Here is a 16287-nt window from a genome sequence, read left to right on the forward strand (position 1 = left end):
AGATTGAATTGGGGATGATCAGTAAATGACATATTTGTATATTATACATATACTTTCATATACATCAACATGAGTTTGGAAATGTTGATTTTTGCCAGTTCTACAAACATGAAACTTCAAAATACATCAAAGAATAAGTCAAGAGTTTCTGTTTACTGTCTTCTTTTTTTCCTTCTTTTAATAGCTCATACTTCTACATTGAACTTGTAAAACCTACGAGTTTAATACAGCTTCATATTTTGCACAAATTAATGGCTATTAAATGATTTATCTGAAGAGTAGGCTAAGAAAATTTGTTTTTTCATTGATCCTTGAATAAAAAATGGATGATTCTTCCTGAATATTTACCTCTGGATATGGCACTTGTATGTTAAATTTCCTTTATAGTTGGAAAAAAGTAATGACTTTCTTTTTGTTTTGAGCCTGCTCTTTATTTATTTATTTATTTTTTTGGACACAGTTATTACATGCTTGTCGTCTCCTGGGGGCTAAGCTTTAATGAAAAGTGGTTCCCAGAAATTCACATAGAACAGTGTGTTCACATGCTTTGTAGTGGCTGCATGGGACTTCGTGGTTTGGTTTTGTTCTGTTTTTTGTCTAGGTGATTGTGGAGTGCCTGGGTTATGTTTCGTTGTGTCTGTGGTATTTGTTGAATGAATGAATGCACAGAAAACCCCTGGTATGCCTTTCTAGTTTCTATTGCCTGGAGCACCCAGTGTTCAGAAGTCGCATTTCTCAAACCAAAGGTTGCGGAAAGAAATGTGTTCTACACCCACCTGCAGGGGTGGTGGAGGGGTCCCCCAGTGCAAAGGAGTTGCATTAGGGACTTGGCAGGTGCCTTGTCTGTTTCTTCTGTTTTCTTGCTTTTAATGTTTTGCTTCTGCTTTATACCTGGAATGTCGTAACTGTGATACAAATTCCTGTTTTGTTAGGTACCTTAGAACCTCCTCTGGGGGAAACGAGGGGCATGTGGGTCCGCCTTTGCTCCATTTATACATTGGGGGTGATAACACCCATCCTTCCATACAAAGGGATGTCATTGCTTGTGTGAGAACCATCTGAAATGTCCTGTGTCCTTGAATTCTTGCAAGGAAGGAGCCCTTAAGAAATTAAACCAGAGTTCCTGATGTTGAATATAATAATGGTGGGGATTTAGAAATTATACTCATTTTTTTCTTCTGAACCAGTGCTTAAGTTCATCTTAGAGTTGGCTAATATCAACTTAGAGTTGGCACTAAGGTCACCGCTTCTCCTGTTTGTGTCTTTTTTTTTTTTTTTTTTTGTCATAATCATTAGATTTGTTCCGTCCAGTACAGTAGCCACTAGCCACCTGTGACTGTTTAAATGTAGATAAATGAAAATGAAATAAAATTTAAAATTCAGTTTCCTGGTTGCACTATCCACATTTGAAGTGCTCAGAAGCTACATGTGGCAAGTAGCTACCTTTCTGAACAGTGCAGTTATAAATTTCCGTCCTTGCAGAAAGTTCCATTGCAGAGATGAGCTGTGGTTATTCAGACATTTGCCTAATAAGAATAATCAGGGAGAGAGAAAAAATATTTCTCAAATCTGAAGAAAAGGGAAATTTTATACCAAGTGTCTAAATAGTGAATAAAAATAACTATATGAAAATTTACTACATCAGGGGTCACCATCATGGCATTTTAGAACACTGGAGGTAAAGGCAGTATCTAAGCATGTCTATGGATTTTAAAAAAAGTCACATGAAGGATTTGGAGTCAGAATGGCATCAGATTTTTTATCAGCGACACTGGAAATTAGGAAACAGATTGAATGTAGAATTCTATGAAAATAATTTTCATGAAGAATTTTGAAGACATTGTTCCATCAATTGTCAGTCAAGGATAGGGTAGGGTAATTTGAACACATTCAGGATCTTAGAAAATTTAATGGAGTAAAAATTAACATCCATACCTTACTTCCCGGCTACTGGAGAATGTGCCCCACCAAATGAGGGAGTTCACCAAGAGAGGGAAAGATTCAAGATCCAGAAAACAGAAAAAGGCCGAAGTCATGCTCAGCTTGTTGATATTTGAGGGCAGCAGTGCTGTAGTGGGTCTAAATCTGACCGGTATTGACTGGAGCAGGACACGAAGTTTCAGCAGGAGGTCTGGGATTTGTGGGGTGGATGGGGAGGAAGGCATAAGGACATGGAACCAACAGACTGTGAGAAACAAGCACTATACCTAAAAGGGAATAAACGCTCAGCCGATTGTGGAGAAGAAAAGAATTTATTCACGATCTTGCAAGAACAGGCGCGCAACCAAAATGTGGTAGTTGGCGCCCAGAACAATTGAACACAGTACTATTTATGCCCTAAGCCTAACATGCAAGTCCCTCCCCTGTTTCTCCATTGGCTGGATACTCCAGAGGTTACAGCCTATTCCACAGGCCTAACCCGCTCAAATTTGAAACATTCAGCAGGCAAAATGGAAACATTCAAAATAAGTCTCTCCTGTGAATTTGAAACATTTGAGACAGGAAACATTTGAAACAAGTCTCCACCCCTCACTATAACTGTTATGCCCATATAAGGCAGTGACACCACTTCTATGCTTAAGTGGCCTCTTTCCTTTGTTCTTTAACTTCAGAGCCAATCTGAGCTAGTTTGGTAACAAGTTATGAGGCTATTTTAGGAAACTCGACCCTATCTCCCAGAGTCTCCACCTTGCAAGGATAGTGGGCAGATAAACAGGAGGACCGGCCACCGATTACAGCTTGGCTTCTTAACCCTCTGCCATTCCCCCGAGCTGCCCCCACCCTGTGTGAAAGCTAAACTTAATCTAATTCTCACACAGACCACCTGAGAATCTTGACCATTTAAAAAGTTGTATTGAAGGATTGTTGGAGTGTTCAAAGAATTATCAAGGGTCATGAAGAAAATGAAGCAAATCAAAACAGAGGCAACTAATAACTCCAGGAAAACCCAAAAGTTGTATAAGAAAGAAGTCATAATCATTGTATACTGCTTGTTCAGCAATGCCCATTCCATTGTCAAAAGTATGGAGTGTAGATTTAACTAAAAATTATTTTATAAGACTCATGGGAAAATGTGAGGGAAGGTAAGTGCAGGAGTGAGTGCGAATTGTAAAAATCCAAAAAAAAAAATTGCCTATATATTAGAAAATCAATAAGTAATATCTAAAATTGATTTATCAAGGGAATGTTATAAGCAGATTATTTATAAACATGGAAGTCAATGCTGTTGAAAAACAGTTCTAAGATTTGAAAGTTATTGCTTTGGGAAGTGGAATTAGGGATATATGGTATTAAAAGGCTTGTAATTTAAAAGAGGAGCCTTTGCCTCACCAATGCTTTTTTAAACTGTGCACAGTTATTACATTGGAAAAGAATAAAAAATGGTTTGGGGAATGAAAGTAAATAGGGTATACCTTTTTTAAACTCACAGAAATGTTGATATGGTTTAAAGCAAGGTTTCTCCGCCTCAGCACTGTTGATGTTTTGGTTGTGGAGGGCTGCCCTGCGCGTGCGGAATGTTGATCAGCATCCCAGCCTCTCCACCCAGGATGCCAGCAGGACCCTCCTCCCCCCACTCCCACCCACGGTGTGTCACATGTCCCCTGGGAACAGTCAACCCCATTTGGAAACGACTGATTTCCAGATTTAAACACTGAGTGAATGAATCATTCCAAAATATAACAATTCTTTTAAATAATGGTACTACAGGAAAACAGCGTCATTACTTGAGTCCCCTTAGGGAATGAAGTGGTTTAAATTCTCTGGCTCTCTAATGCCCCTGCTTCTCATGCCAGCACCCATCTGCACACATGGCTCTGGGGCTTGCTAAAAAAAGAAGGAATCCAGAGGAAACCGCAGTTTCTCTGTCATGTTTATTGGATTCTGAAAACATTTTAGACTTTTTTGTGTTATTTTCATGACAGTGCAACTTGCATTTCTCTGAAGTAGAAATGCTAATCATTATGGCAACTCTGGCCAGATACTGCACCCTTTGTCTATGTTTCAGTGTTCAGTTGGCTCCAGGACAGAAACATACATTTCCCCCCCACCCCCTCCCTCAGCCATCCTTTTGCAGATTCTTGGTTCAGTTCATTGTAAGTGTTTTCTCCAAAGAATTTACAAAGCAAGTCAAACGGGAAAATAGTTCCACAGATTTTTTTGATGGGGATGAAACCTCATAAATAATTTAAATACTTTAATTTCACAGCTGATGGAACTCTGGTCCAGAGAGATTTTGTTATCGTTAATTAGGAGAGAAGTGGGGGCTGGGATGCTCTTTCTTATTCCTGGTTTGTTTCTGCTCTTGTCTTTTTATGAGGGCCTCATTTACCCCAATTCCTGATTGTCCTGTCTCTTTTGGGGGAGGGGTGGTCAGACGACCCAGGGGCAGGTCAGGACAGCAGTGGGCTCTGGGCTCACAGCTCCTGGGGTCTGGGCAGATATTTGGCCTAGCTGCACCCCCAGTGCAACTCTGCGTAACCTGGTGATCAACAGTGAAGTTGGTCTCTGCTGAGAACTGTGCCACTGTCCCGAGCCCCTCATGGCCCCGGCCCCTCCCCTGAGATCGGCCCCCAGCCCCCTCATCCTTCAGCAGATGGAAGATTCACGCCTGGCCCAGCAAGGGCGCCCCTGGCTCCTACTTGTGTGGAACGCTGCGGCTTGTTGGGTACTGGGGGGTGTGCTGCCTGCAGAGCCAGCTCCCCCAAGTGGTGTCTCCTTGTCCCCTGCTGGAGCGGGCAACACCCCTGTCCACCATCTGTGCTTCTGGTACTCTCCACTCAGCCTCCTCTTTTCCAGGCATCTGTAGAGCAACACCCTAGAGTTTTGGAAACCTGCAGGGCCCCCCTTCTCCCTTGCCCTCCTTCATTGACTGGAGAATACAGAATACATGCAGCTGCCATCCCTTCTCCTCCTTGCCTGACGTCATGCACGAACTTGGGTGTACTTCCTCCATGAAGCCTTTTTAGATTGCCACCGCTCAGACTAGGGTGCACAGAGAAGAGGACGTTATTCTCTTCAAAGGAAGTGTGAAGTACAAGCACATTTTACCAGTGTCGGGAACTTGGAACTGGGGAGCATTCAAAGGCCAGTGTGACCCGAGCCCTGTCCACAGGCAGCGTTCACGTTGGACCCAGGCACTTGGCTTTGTAGATGAGCTCTGAGCATCTGCCTCCCCGTTCCCGTCCGAGCTGATGTGTGGGGACTGCAAACTGGGCCTCTTGGCAGCAGTTCATGGGTATTCAACTCCCTGGTATGTGTGTTGCCAGAGGTATTTTGTTTTTTATTTCTGCTTTTGGCAAAAATTCCTGCCTCAGAGATCTTCCCATACCATGTTTTTATTGTTATTGTTGTTAAATGAGATGAAATTCATACAGTGTACAATTAATTGTTTAAAGGTGAACAGTTAGTGGCATTGGTGTATTCACAATGTTGTGCAGCTACCACCTCTAGTTCCACAACATTTTCATCACCTTGAACCAGTAAACAGTCCTTCCCATTCCCTGCCTCCTGTCACAGACTGTTTTCAAGGCTCATCCATTTCGTACATGTATCCGGGCTTCCTTCCTTTTTATGGCTGAATAATATTCCATTGTGTGGGTGTACCACAGTTCGTGTATCCATTCATTCATTTGGGTTGTTTCCACCTTTTAGATTTTGTAAATAGTGCTGCTTTGAATATTGGCGTACAAAAATCTGTTTGAGTCCCTGTTTTCAATTCCTTGGGGTATATACCTGGGAGTGGAATATGAATTCTGTGTTTAATTTTTTGAGGATCTGCCAAACTGTTTTCCACAGTGGCTATACCATTTTATGTCCCCACCAGCAATGTATAAGGGTTTCAATTTCCCCACATCCTCACCAACACTTATGTTCAATTTTTAAAAAAAATATTATTATATTATAGACATCCTAGTGGGTGTGAAATGGTATCTCATTGTGTTTTGCTTTGCATTTCCCTAATGATGAATGATGTTGAACATCTTTTCATGTGCTTATGCCCATTTGTGTATCTTCTTTGAAGAAATGTGCATGCAAGTCCTTTGCCCATTTTAAAATTGGGTTGTTTGGTTTTTTTTGTGGTTGAGTTGCAGAACTTCTTTATATATTCTGGACCTTAAACCCTTATCAGATATATGCCTTCTAAATATTTTCTCATTCTATAGTTTGTCTTTTCACTTTCTTGCTAGCTTCTATGATGCACAAGTTCTTAAATTTAATGAAGTTTAATTTATTGTTTTGTTGGTTGGTTTTTTGGGGGTGTGTGTGTAAAGTCTAAGAATCCATTGCTAATACAAGGTCAAGATATTTCTCAATGTTTTCTCCTAAGGATTTTATAGTTTTAGCTCTTATATTTAGGTCATTGCTCTGTTTTAAGTTAATTTTTGTGTATGGCGTGAGGTAGGAGTACATCTTCATTCTTTTGCACCTAGTTGTCCTAGCATTGCTCCCCGCTTTTTGAGACATGTCTCTCACTAGATACCAAGGGATACCACACTCTTCTGGAAGTCCTCCTACTTCTCTAGGCGTTCCTTCTCTGTCTTACTGGTTGGCTCCTTCCTCTCTCTTGAGTCGCTCGTTGTTGGTGTGCCTCGGTTTTCATTCCTCAGCTCTCCTCTCTCCAGTTACAGTGCTTGGAGCAGTGGTTCTCAGTGGGGGCGATGTTGTCTCCAAAGGCCTTGTGACCACGTCTAGAGACATTGACGATTGTCGCATCCACAGTGGTGGTGATGCTCCTGGCATCTAGTAGGTAGAGGCCAGAGATGCTGCTAAACATCTGCAATGCACAAGCAGCCCCCACCACAAAGAGCTCTCCTGCCCCCATGTCCATAGTGCCTGGTGGAGAAACCCTGCTTTAGGTGCTCTCATCCAGGCTCCAGCTTTAAAGATCACCTGTGCACAATCCCCAAACTTTCCTCCATAAGCGTCATCTGACCTGACCTGCCTGCTGCAGACCCGTGCAGTCACCTACTTGGAGATCAAATGTGTATCTCAAACCTAACACATTAAAAAAAAAAAATCTTGATTTTCCTCTTCTTGGTCTTCCTACATCCCTGAAAGTGGCAGTACGTTCCAAGGAGTCACTCACACTTCAAACCCAGGAGTTCTATTTTCCTACCCCCACACTTCCAGTCCATTCACAGAGCTCTTGGTCTTGTCACCACCATGTATCAGGATTCCCTGTGTTCCTCTCCAGCTTGTCCCTACTGCTTGCACCTGTATGAGCCCCTGTCCCATGGTTGCTCTGCATTTCCTCTTTTTCAGAGATGGCCTTTCTTTGTGGGTAGGGACTTTCGGAGTGTCTTTGGCAGTTGGCTGTCTTGGGGGGAAACCTAGACTCCAGTCCCAATGGGAAACCTTAGGAATCCCCATGTTCCTTTAGGAGGGGTGAACAGGAGTGTCACTGTAGGGTTTTTCTGCAGAAAGGGGCATGAACATATTTTTTTTTTTTTGGTGAGCCTGGTGCGGTGTGAAAAGTAGGGTGTATTGGGACACACATGTGCTCAAACTCCTTCTGGGCTGTAGAATCCTTCGTGATCTGGGACCAGCCACCCCCTGGCTTGCGTGGTCCAGCCTGTTGACCTTGCATGTTCTATGGTCCTTCTCAGCATGAGCACCGGCAGTGCCGTGTCCTCCACCCGCCTCTCCTGCCGCTGTTCAACACCACCCCCACCCAGCAAGAGCTCTGCCCCGACCCCTGCCAGCTGGACTTGCACTGATTCTCTCATCTTAAATCACCCTGCCGTGCATTCCCTGATTGTCCCTCCACTTCCCTCCCCCAGGGCAGCCCACCAGGGCCAGGCTGGGTCTGTTCCATGAGAGCAGAGACTTGCAGCATCTGGCACAGCCATTTCATCTTCCACGAGCCAGATGTGAAGTTATCCTTAAAAACGTGCTGAGTCACCTTGCATTCAGAATACCTGCATGTTCAGTTAGGGGAAGGTAGGAGAAAGGGTAGGTTTCTCAGTTACTGAAATTCCCTGGCCGTGTGATCATGATCCGTTTAGGGGTAATGAAAGTTTTGAACAGACTGTATGAACAGTCCCAGTGTATGCTTTTCACAGAGACTCAAGCCTTTAAATTCAACAAATGGTTGTGGAAATATGTGTCCGAGTCTAGCTTCCTAGTTCTGCTCCCCTAGATGTCTGCCTGGCTGTGGAATGGCTGAAGATAGATTGCAGGATGTCTTCATTGATAATTTTTGTCTTATACTGGTTATTTTTTTATTAACAGGTAACGGAAGACAGAAAATAGACCTAAAAATAAACCCTGGAAAGAAGAAGGGATTTGCTTACATTTGGCTCTGAGTAAGTGAAACTGGAAAATGGATTTCTGATTACATAATGAATAGCCTGTCAGCCCCTTCCATATTTGGGGGCTTAAAATGTAAATATTCCTGTATTGGCTTTGTGTACTGGAAACTGTCAGAATGACTCAAGATTTCTTGTTAGGGGTGATTTTGCTAGCAAAAAAGTGCTGTATGTCTTCATCAGCACTTCATAACAAACTCTTTTTTTATTTATCTCGTGGAAGAATCTATGTAAATTTTAGTAAAGAAAAATGGAGACGATTATTAAAGTGTGTGTGCTTTTGAGGGAAGCATACTTTCTGATCTTCTTTCCCATGTAAATTTGAGGTATTTATTTTTCCTTGGAAAGCTGATTTATAAAAATAAAAACAAAATCCATTTTTTAAACCCTTTTATCTGGTATAGGCTCCCTTTGTCTTACTGTTCTTCTCGGAATATATCTGGAAGTTGCAGGCAGCCATGTAACGACTAGTAAGCCAGCCGGTATTTTCCTTAAAAGACCTTGTTTGGGCACCATCCTGAGGCGGTGTGGACTGTGGGGTGGCCCCTGGTCAGGTGTCCTGCAGTCTGGGGCTCTGTGGGCCATGGCCCAAGGAGCAAGGAGCAGGCTCACGTACAACAGAGCCTTCTGAGATCTGGCATCACCATCTTGGCTGCCACAGTCCACCCAGCTTGCAGTGGGCCCTGATTCTCACCTGAGTCAAAACATCCTTCTCAGACCACTAAAAAAGTCTTCCATTTCTGGGATGACCATTCTTTGAATCCAGTATGTCTGGTGCATTTGTGGAGTATATGCAGATGTGTGCGTTGTTTTTTGGTTCTTTGGGGAAGACTTAGAGCTGTGTGAAAAAGTGAGCCAGTCAAAGCTTGTGGGCACAGTTGAAGGTGCCAAGTTGATGCCGGCTCCCTCTTGCCCTCCTGGTTCTTTCCCCCCTGCTCCTTCCCTCCTAACAGCCTGGGAATGACTAAGACTTAAGCAGGGGATCTAGAGCACCCCCAAATGCATGATGTGTTGCTTCGGGCCTGTGTTATATTCATGCAGGGCATTATGTGCTTGGCTTGCTTAGTCTTGACTTCTTGACACTTTATTTCTGCTTTCTGAATTGATACCGATGACTGTCCTTTCTGAGGTCTAAGTGACTGAGATGGTTGGCCAGTTCTTTCCAATTCCTTTTTGTTCAAAAATCCAAGAAGTTTACAAATGGTCCCGGTAGTTGTCACCAGAATGAGCCACCACTCTGAGAGGAGTTGTGCCCAGGAGTCTGCAGACTTTCCCATGAGAATCGATCACAACCAGGAATTCTAAGGACCAAAAAATGGTCTCTCATGGGTCACAAGGGGACGTCCACCATGCTGATGGGCGTGGAGAGTTTTCATGCTGAATTGGTCAAGGTAGAAAGGTCATTGGAAGGTGGGCCGCCACAGTCACCATTGGCGTAGGGTGGGGGGCCAGGCTGTACTCAGAAAAGATAAAATTTCACGGTCACCCTCTGAGTCATTGTTTGTTGATTTAAAGACCCTGAATCCTACTGGATTATCCAACAGAACAATTGCTTTCTGTGGTCTCTAGGGCAGGAAAAATTCTTGATGCAATGCTGTGTGATGAAACAGTTCAGGTCATCTTTACTCCCTTCCAGTCTGCAGTTTGGATTTATTCAGTGTTCTTTCATACATTTTTCTTCAGCTGCTTTCTCAAGCACCCGAAACGCACATGTTGAGTGCCCAAAACAGTCCCTCTCCTTCATCTGGAAACTTGCTCTCTCCGAAGAAGCTGGGGCTTAGCCCCCTTTCCCCTTGAACCCAAGCAGACAGGGGATCTGAGGATATCTGTGTACCCACTTTCAGAAGATTCTTTTCCCAACCAGCAGACTAGTAGATTTCTTCACGGTGAAATTTGAAGCAAATGGGCTGTAATTAAAGTATTTGGGCAGGGTGAAATTCTTGAAATTGGCTATGGATTCTTGTTGTAAAGTGGCCTCGGAGGTGCCTGAAAACAATGGGAGAATTCTTCAGGTTCTGACATCTTTCACTGGTTCTGGCTCTTAAAACAAATCAAAGTGTGTTGTTTTTCCTAGTGTTTCCTTTTGATTTTCTTGGTAAATGTGGGCAGTTCTCACATTTCTCTTATTGATTTAGGACAGCGGTTTCAACAGGGACAATTTTGTCTTCCCCAAATCCCCAACCCCAAATCTGGCTGATGTCTTCAGACAATTTTGGTTGTCGTCCTTTGGTGGAGGGATGCTACTAGCATCTAGTGGGTTGAGGCCAGGGATGCTGCTATGCATCCTACGGTGTATAGGACATCTGCTCCCAGATGTCAGTACTGTGGAGGCGGGCTTGCATAGAGTGTGGCCAGAAGCTATGCATATACAAAATATCATCCTTGTTCTTCAGGGTAGCTTAGCAAATGTTCCTGTTGGGTATGAAGCACCATACTAAGGAATTTCACCCTTTTGACTACGCACAGTAACTCCTAGTCTCAATATTATCATAAATTCAGAAAAGAATAATGATACAAACATTGACACTGTATTTCTAAATTGTGTTTTTCCCATGCTATTTTTATATTTACAAATTTATTTTTGCTAACATAGTCTTATGTGTACTTCTAAGCATCAATTTAACTTCCTTTAATGTACAGTCTACTAAAAAGGAAAATAATCTGCAGTATTTGAGCTTTTTCATGGTCAGTAGTAATTCCAATTCTAATTACTAAGAGTTATTACAGAATTCTCCAAATTTCCCCCTCTTAGAGACACCCAAATACATAATTAGCAATTGTTTTTAATTTTGAGAAAATATATGTTACATAAAATTTGCCATGGTAACCATTTTTAAGGGTACAGTTGTACCAGTTTGTATACAGTATGTCCCCCAGAAAAAGCCATATTCTTTAATGCAATCTTGTAAGGATAAAGGTATTAGTGTTGATTAGGTTGGAACCCTCTGATTGAGTGTTTCCATGGAGATGTGACCCACTATGAGTAACACTTTTGGTTAGGGTGTGACCTCTTGATTGAATGTTTCCATGGAGGTGTGGCCCTGCCCATTCAGCGTGGGCTTTGATTAGTTCACTGGAGTCTTGTAAAGGAGCTCACAAACAGAAGAACCTCAGAGCTGCAACTTAGAGAGACATTTTAAAGACGGCCGTTGAAAGCAGACTTTTGCTCCGGAGAAGCTAAGACAGGACAAACACCCCAAGAGCAACATATTTGAAGAATGCATAGGAACTGAGAAAAGAGCTGGAACACAACCCAGGATCGGCAGATGTCAGCCACATGCCTTCCCAGCTAACAGAGGTTTTTCAAATGCCAGTGGCCTTGCTCCAGTGAAGGTGCCCAATTGTTGATGCCTTATCTTGGACACTTTATGGACTTCAGACTATAACTGTGTAACCAAATAAACCACCTTTATAAAAGGCAATCTGTTTCTGGTGTTTTGTAAAACAGCAGCATTAGGAAATTGGAACAACAGTTTAGTGGCATTAATTGCATCCACAATGTTGTGCAGCCATCCCCGTTCTCTATTTCCAAAACTTTGCCGTCATTCCCAGACAGAAGCTCAGTACGCAGTAAGCACTAACTCTCCATTCCCTCTCCCCCAGCCCCTAGTAACCTCTAATCTCCTTTGTGTCTATGAGTTTGCCTATTCTCTGGATATATCATGAAAGAGGAGTCATGCAGTATTTGTCACCAGTTTTTAATGGAACCCCAACATGACAATAATCCCCCAAGAAAAGACTGTAACAGAAAGATCTTGGCCTTTACTTAATGCCTATTTTAATCAGGTTTACAAAGAATTATTTTTCAGATGAAATCCATTTTGTCTGGCTTGTGTCTACTCCTTAGGCATAGAAATTATTCCAGGAGGCCCGTGGTTAGATGACATTGCACCCACACATACAATTCCAAAACTTTCCTCATATACTTCCCTGTGTGCTGTTTTTACAATTCCCAACTGTTTTAGGAATCACTCTTCTTCTGAGATGAGTTTTATTCCACCCTCTTTTCTGTTCTTTTCAGCTTCCAAAGCATAGGATAGTAGAAGTAACCGAAGTGGTTGCCGAAATCCCAGAGGGCTGCCCTGTGCCAGCAGTTCCTGTGCCCCTTCATCTTCCTAGTGAGGTCTCTTTTTGTGACACCTGCCCCCCCAGCCCTTTGGCCACAGCCTTCCATTCACGGAGAGGTATGACAGTCCCTTGTCTGCCTTCACCCTGTCCCTGAATTTGCTTTCCTCCCTCCACCATCACTAGACTTTTCTGCAAAAGTATAAAGTTTCCCTCTGTGTGTATAAACTTTTGAGGTACTTTGCAATCAGCCTGATGAGGTTTTCTCTTTATGGGAAAGGATTCTTGATTATTCTGAAAATTGGTGCCTGTAACTTAAACATTGGCCCCAGAAATCACTGCTGTATATTTAGATCTTACTTTGTTCTAGAACGTTATCTCAATCCTTAATCCTGAAGCACCAGCATGTTTACTTATAAGGTATCTTTGCAACTCAGATGGGTTTATAACTTTATTTACACAGAATAATCAAAATGGATTTCTTTGACATTTTGGTGTAAAGTGATCATTGGTTTCTCTATTCATTGTTTCAGCAGTTGTTTAAGTGCCTTCTGAGTCTTAGGTGCTGGGGATAGAGCTGTGAGTCCTTTAAAACATATACCCACAATTCATTATTTCAAGCAGAAAAATGAGGTACTGCCTTTCACTTTTCATTTTGTAAATCTAAGGAAAAACTTCATTTTAAAAGTAATCCCTCACAGCAGGAGAATTTCTGGCTTATATAGTAGGGTACATTTAATCTTTATTTATATTGCTGATGAATTTTAAATATGAGTCCAATTTTGATTTGTAGCTTCATTTTAATTAAATTATCAGGAGCTTTCTTGCTTTGGTTCAACACCCTTTATCTCAGAGTCACTGCATTTGACAGAACTGAAGAACAGGCTGTTTACTGACCTTTAGTATTTTTCACACCCACTTTAAAGGCATTTTTTCCGTGTAACCATTCAGTATTTTGTTTACAAAATATATATTGCTCCAAAACACCAAATATTAGCTCCAGATATCTTTTCAACCAAGTTATTTCCACAATGTTTATTTACATAGAATATTGTCATTTGCACCCGGTAGCCGTTTGTCTTTGTCAGTGAATGGAGGTAGAATATTAGTCTTGTATGAAATTCAGATAAGCAGGGACAGATGGATTTATGGCTTTCGAAACCTCTAAATTCTGCAGCTGTGCTGAGTTGTTGAACTGTGAGTAAAGAAATTCTGGACTGTGGCGAGTGAGGACGGGCATGACCTGATTTGCCACAAAATACAGTATATATTTCTCATGGGTGAGTCGTCTCTGGTCTGGTTATAATGTGTGATAATCTGCGGTTGTCCTTTGCTCCCTTTTGAGAAAGGAGTGAGTGCTGGGGTACCCTCCATGGGTGAGAAGCCAGCACGGTGTGAGTACTGGGGCCTGGTGCACAGGCAACCCCAGGAGGCTCCAGGGATCTCAGTGGCAAAAGCAGGCTCTCCGTTCTCTCTAGTCTCTGCAGGCTGAGGGAAGTCTGCATCCAGCCCCTCTGCCAGCCAGGTGGGACGCAGAGAGGGGACTCCCCTCCTTCTGGGGATTCTTATTAAATGCAGTCCACCCTGGCTATTGCGTCAACTTGACTTCATCGAAACGTGCAGAATGCACTGTGGGCATCTTGAAAATGGCAGCTCTAGCGATGCATTTGTAGTCACTGAGAAATGGCTGTGTTCTCTCATGAGTTTGGCCTGGATGATAAAAGTTCACCCCAGTTGACCCCCACATTAGCCCGATGCACAGACGCAGAAAGGTCTGTTTGCTGAGGTGCCTCCCAGAACCTTTACTGGGCGAGACAGGATGTCAGAAAGCACCTCAGCTCCCCAGTCACCATCACATTACTTCACAGGGTGCAAATACCTTGTGCTCAACTGTACCAAATACCAGAAAGACGGAATAGTGCACTAGCTCATTTGTAATGAGGACCCAGGGCTGGATGGTCAGGGGCAGCTTAACCCAAGCAATTTTTTCCACCAGCTGTGTGGAGACACAATTCCCGTACCCTAAAATTCACATAGAGTATACAATTTGATGGTGTCTAGTGTATTCACAGAGCTGTGTAACCATCGTCACAGTCTAATTTTAGAACATGTTCATTACCCCAAAAGAACCCCACCCCTGTTAGCAGGCACTCCCCAATCCCCCTCCCCCAGCGCCCAGCATCCCCGAATCTGCCGATTTGTCTTTTCTGGGCACTTGGTATAAATGGAATCATACAATATGTAGCCTTTTGTGTCTGTCTTCCAACTTCTCACAGCTTCTCAGACCGTCTCCTCTCCCCTCTGTTCCTTTTGATATTAAGTTTAACAATATGAGTCTGATGTTTGCTATGACTCAGAATAGTGACACGGCCGCAGTTTTAGGTGGCTCTGTCTGATGGCTTTATTGTCCAGTGACAGGAGGAGAAATCCTCCTCCCTTTCTCTGCATGGTTTTCTCTAAAATTCAATTTAGAAAATCAAACTCAAGACCGGGCACGCACCCTCTGTGCACCAGCCTTGGGGCAACTCAAGGGAGACAGATAAGGAAAAGGTGGGTTGACAAGGTGCTCGAAGGGGTCCTCACCATTCTGAGCGTGCCTTTTGCAAACCAGTCTTGGCAGTATCTGGCAGAACAGAAACAGTCAGATAATCTGAAAGGAACTTGAACTTCTTGTGAAGTGCTATGATGAAATTCTTCAAAATGCTACCCAGAGAACCTGCCCACCCCCCACCAAGGACCGAGATAGATGCAGGTGTCGTGATTTGTAACACATATGTGTTTGGGTGTTGAAACCCCAAAGCTGGAGCTGACAGAAGGGAACGTGGGGTGAGGGTGGGAGGAGCTGAAAGAGGGCCTTATTGATGGTGCTCAGCAGCTCGCGAGGTGACAAGAACACAAGTGTCCTGTACTGGAACACCATGGGCAGCCGGGGCAGGATGGGGCGGCTCTGGCGGCGGAGGTGGGGGGACCCTTCTGGCCTCGTGCACTTGAATTGGCCATTTCTTTCAGAGATAACTGCAAATTGTTGCAGCATTCATCATCCAAAGGAAGCTCGGACAGCTTGCTAGACACGTAATATTGATGATGATAAAAAAAAAGGAAAGCATGATGCTTCTGTTCAGTGAATATCATTTTTCTCCTGATTGCAAAAGCCATGGAATTAAGTACTCAATGTAATATGATTATTATTCAAAGAGCAAAATTGAAATCATTCACAAAAATGAGCTCTCTCTGGCAATCCCAAAACCCCAGGGGGACTTGGATCTTTTTTAATGAGAAATTTCTTGAAGCAAATCCTAGTAGGCATTTTGTTACTTCTGGTTCCAGGCTATTTATTATTTTTCATAAATGTTTGTGAATGTGTGAATTAACTCTGCATCAACCATGAAAAGCAAAATCACAGAAGAGGACGGGGTGTCAGATAAATTCCTTTTCAGCAGAGAATTGAAGCATCTTGTTATACGGGAGTTTAGCAAGATAACAACATGATGCAAGAAGCTGTAATTTATCTGAAATATGCAATACATGTGTTCACCATCACTGTGTTGGGAAAGTCCTCATTGCAAGCACTGATCTTAAATTGTGGAAGGATGGGAGCTTTAAGCTGTCTGACTGGATTAACAAATGCACAGCTTCTCCGTTTTCGATTGGACCACATTTTAGGGACCGGCTTTTGGCTTTCTTGCACCAGTACATCATTCATAGAGTCAGAATTGGAACCAAAATAATTAGACTGGCCTTCCAGATCCTGTGTGAGCTGAGAAGGAATCCAACAGTGTGCCCTGTTTCTTTTTGAAGGACTAAGGAAGGAAATAATCGGGAAGTGAATTGCTAAGATAGGGTTGTAATTTTCCTTTGCTCAGCACAGGATGCTGTCTTCATTTGGGGATTTCCCCTTGTGGCTAATCTGGAG

The 16287-nt window shown here is 42.9% G+C and overlaps 1 protein-coding gene across 4 annotated transcripts in view; it reads left to right on the forward strand.

Moving 5' to 3' along the window:
- Positions 1–16287, forward strand: part of TBL1X (transducin beta like 1 X-linked) — a 284080-nt gene that overhangs the window by 95482 nt on the left and 172311 nt on the right. For all 4 annotated transcript variants that reach the window (XM_037820716.1, XM_037820715.1, XM_037820714.1 and 1 more), the window contains one exon: positions 8233–8306. The gene's annotated coding sequence lies outside the window, so the exon portion shown is untranslated. The remainder of the gene's footprint in view (positions 1–8232; positions 8307–16287) is intronic.

This window comes from Choloepus didactylus, chromosome X (assembly GCF_015220235.1).
Source record: "Choloepus didactylus isolate mChoDid1 chromosome X, mChoDid1.pri, whole genome shotgun sequence".
Taxonomy (NCBI): Eukaryota; Metazoa; Chordata; class Mammalia; order Pilosa; family Megalonychidae; genus Choloepus; species Choloepus didactylus.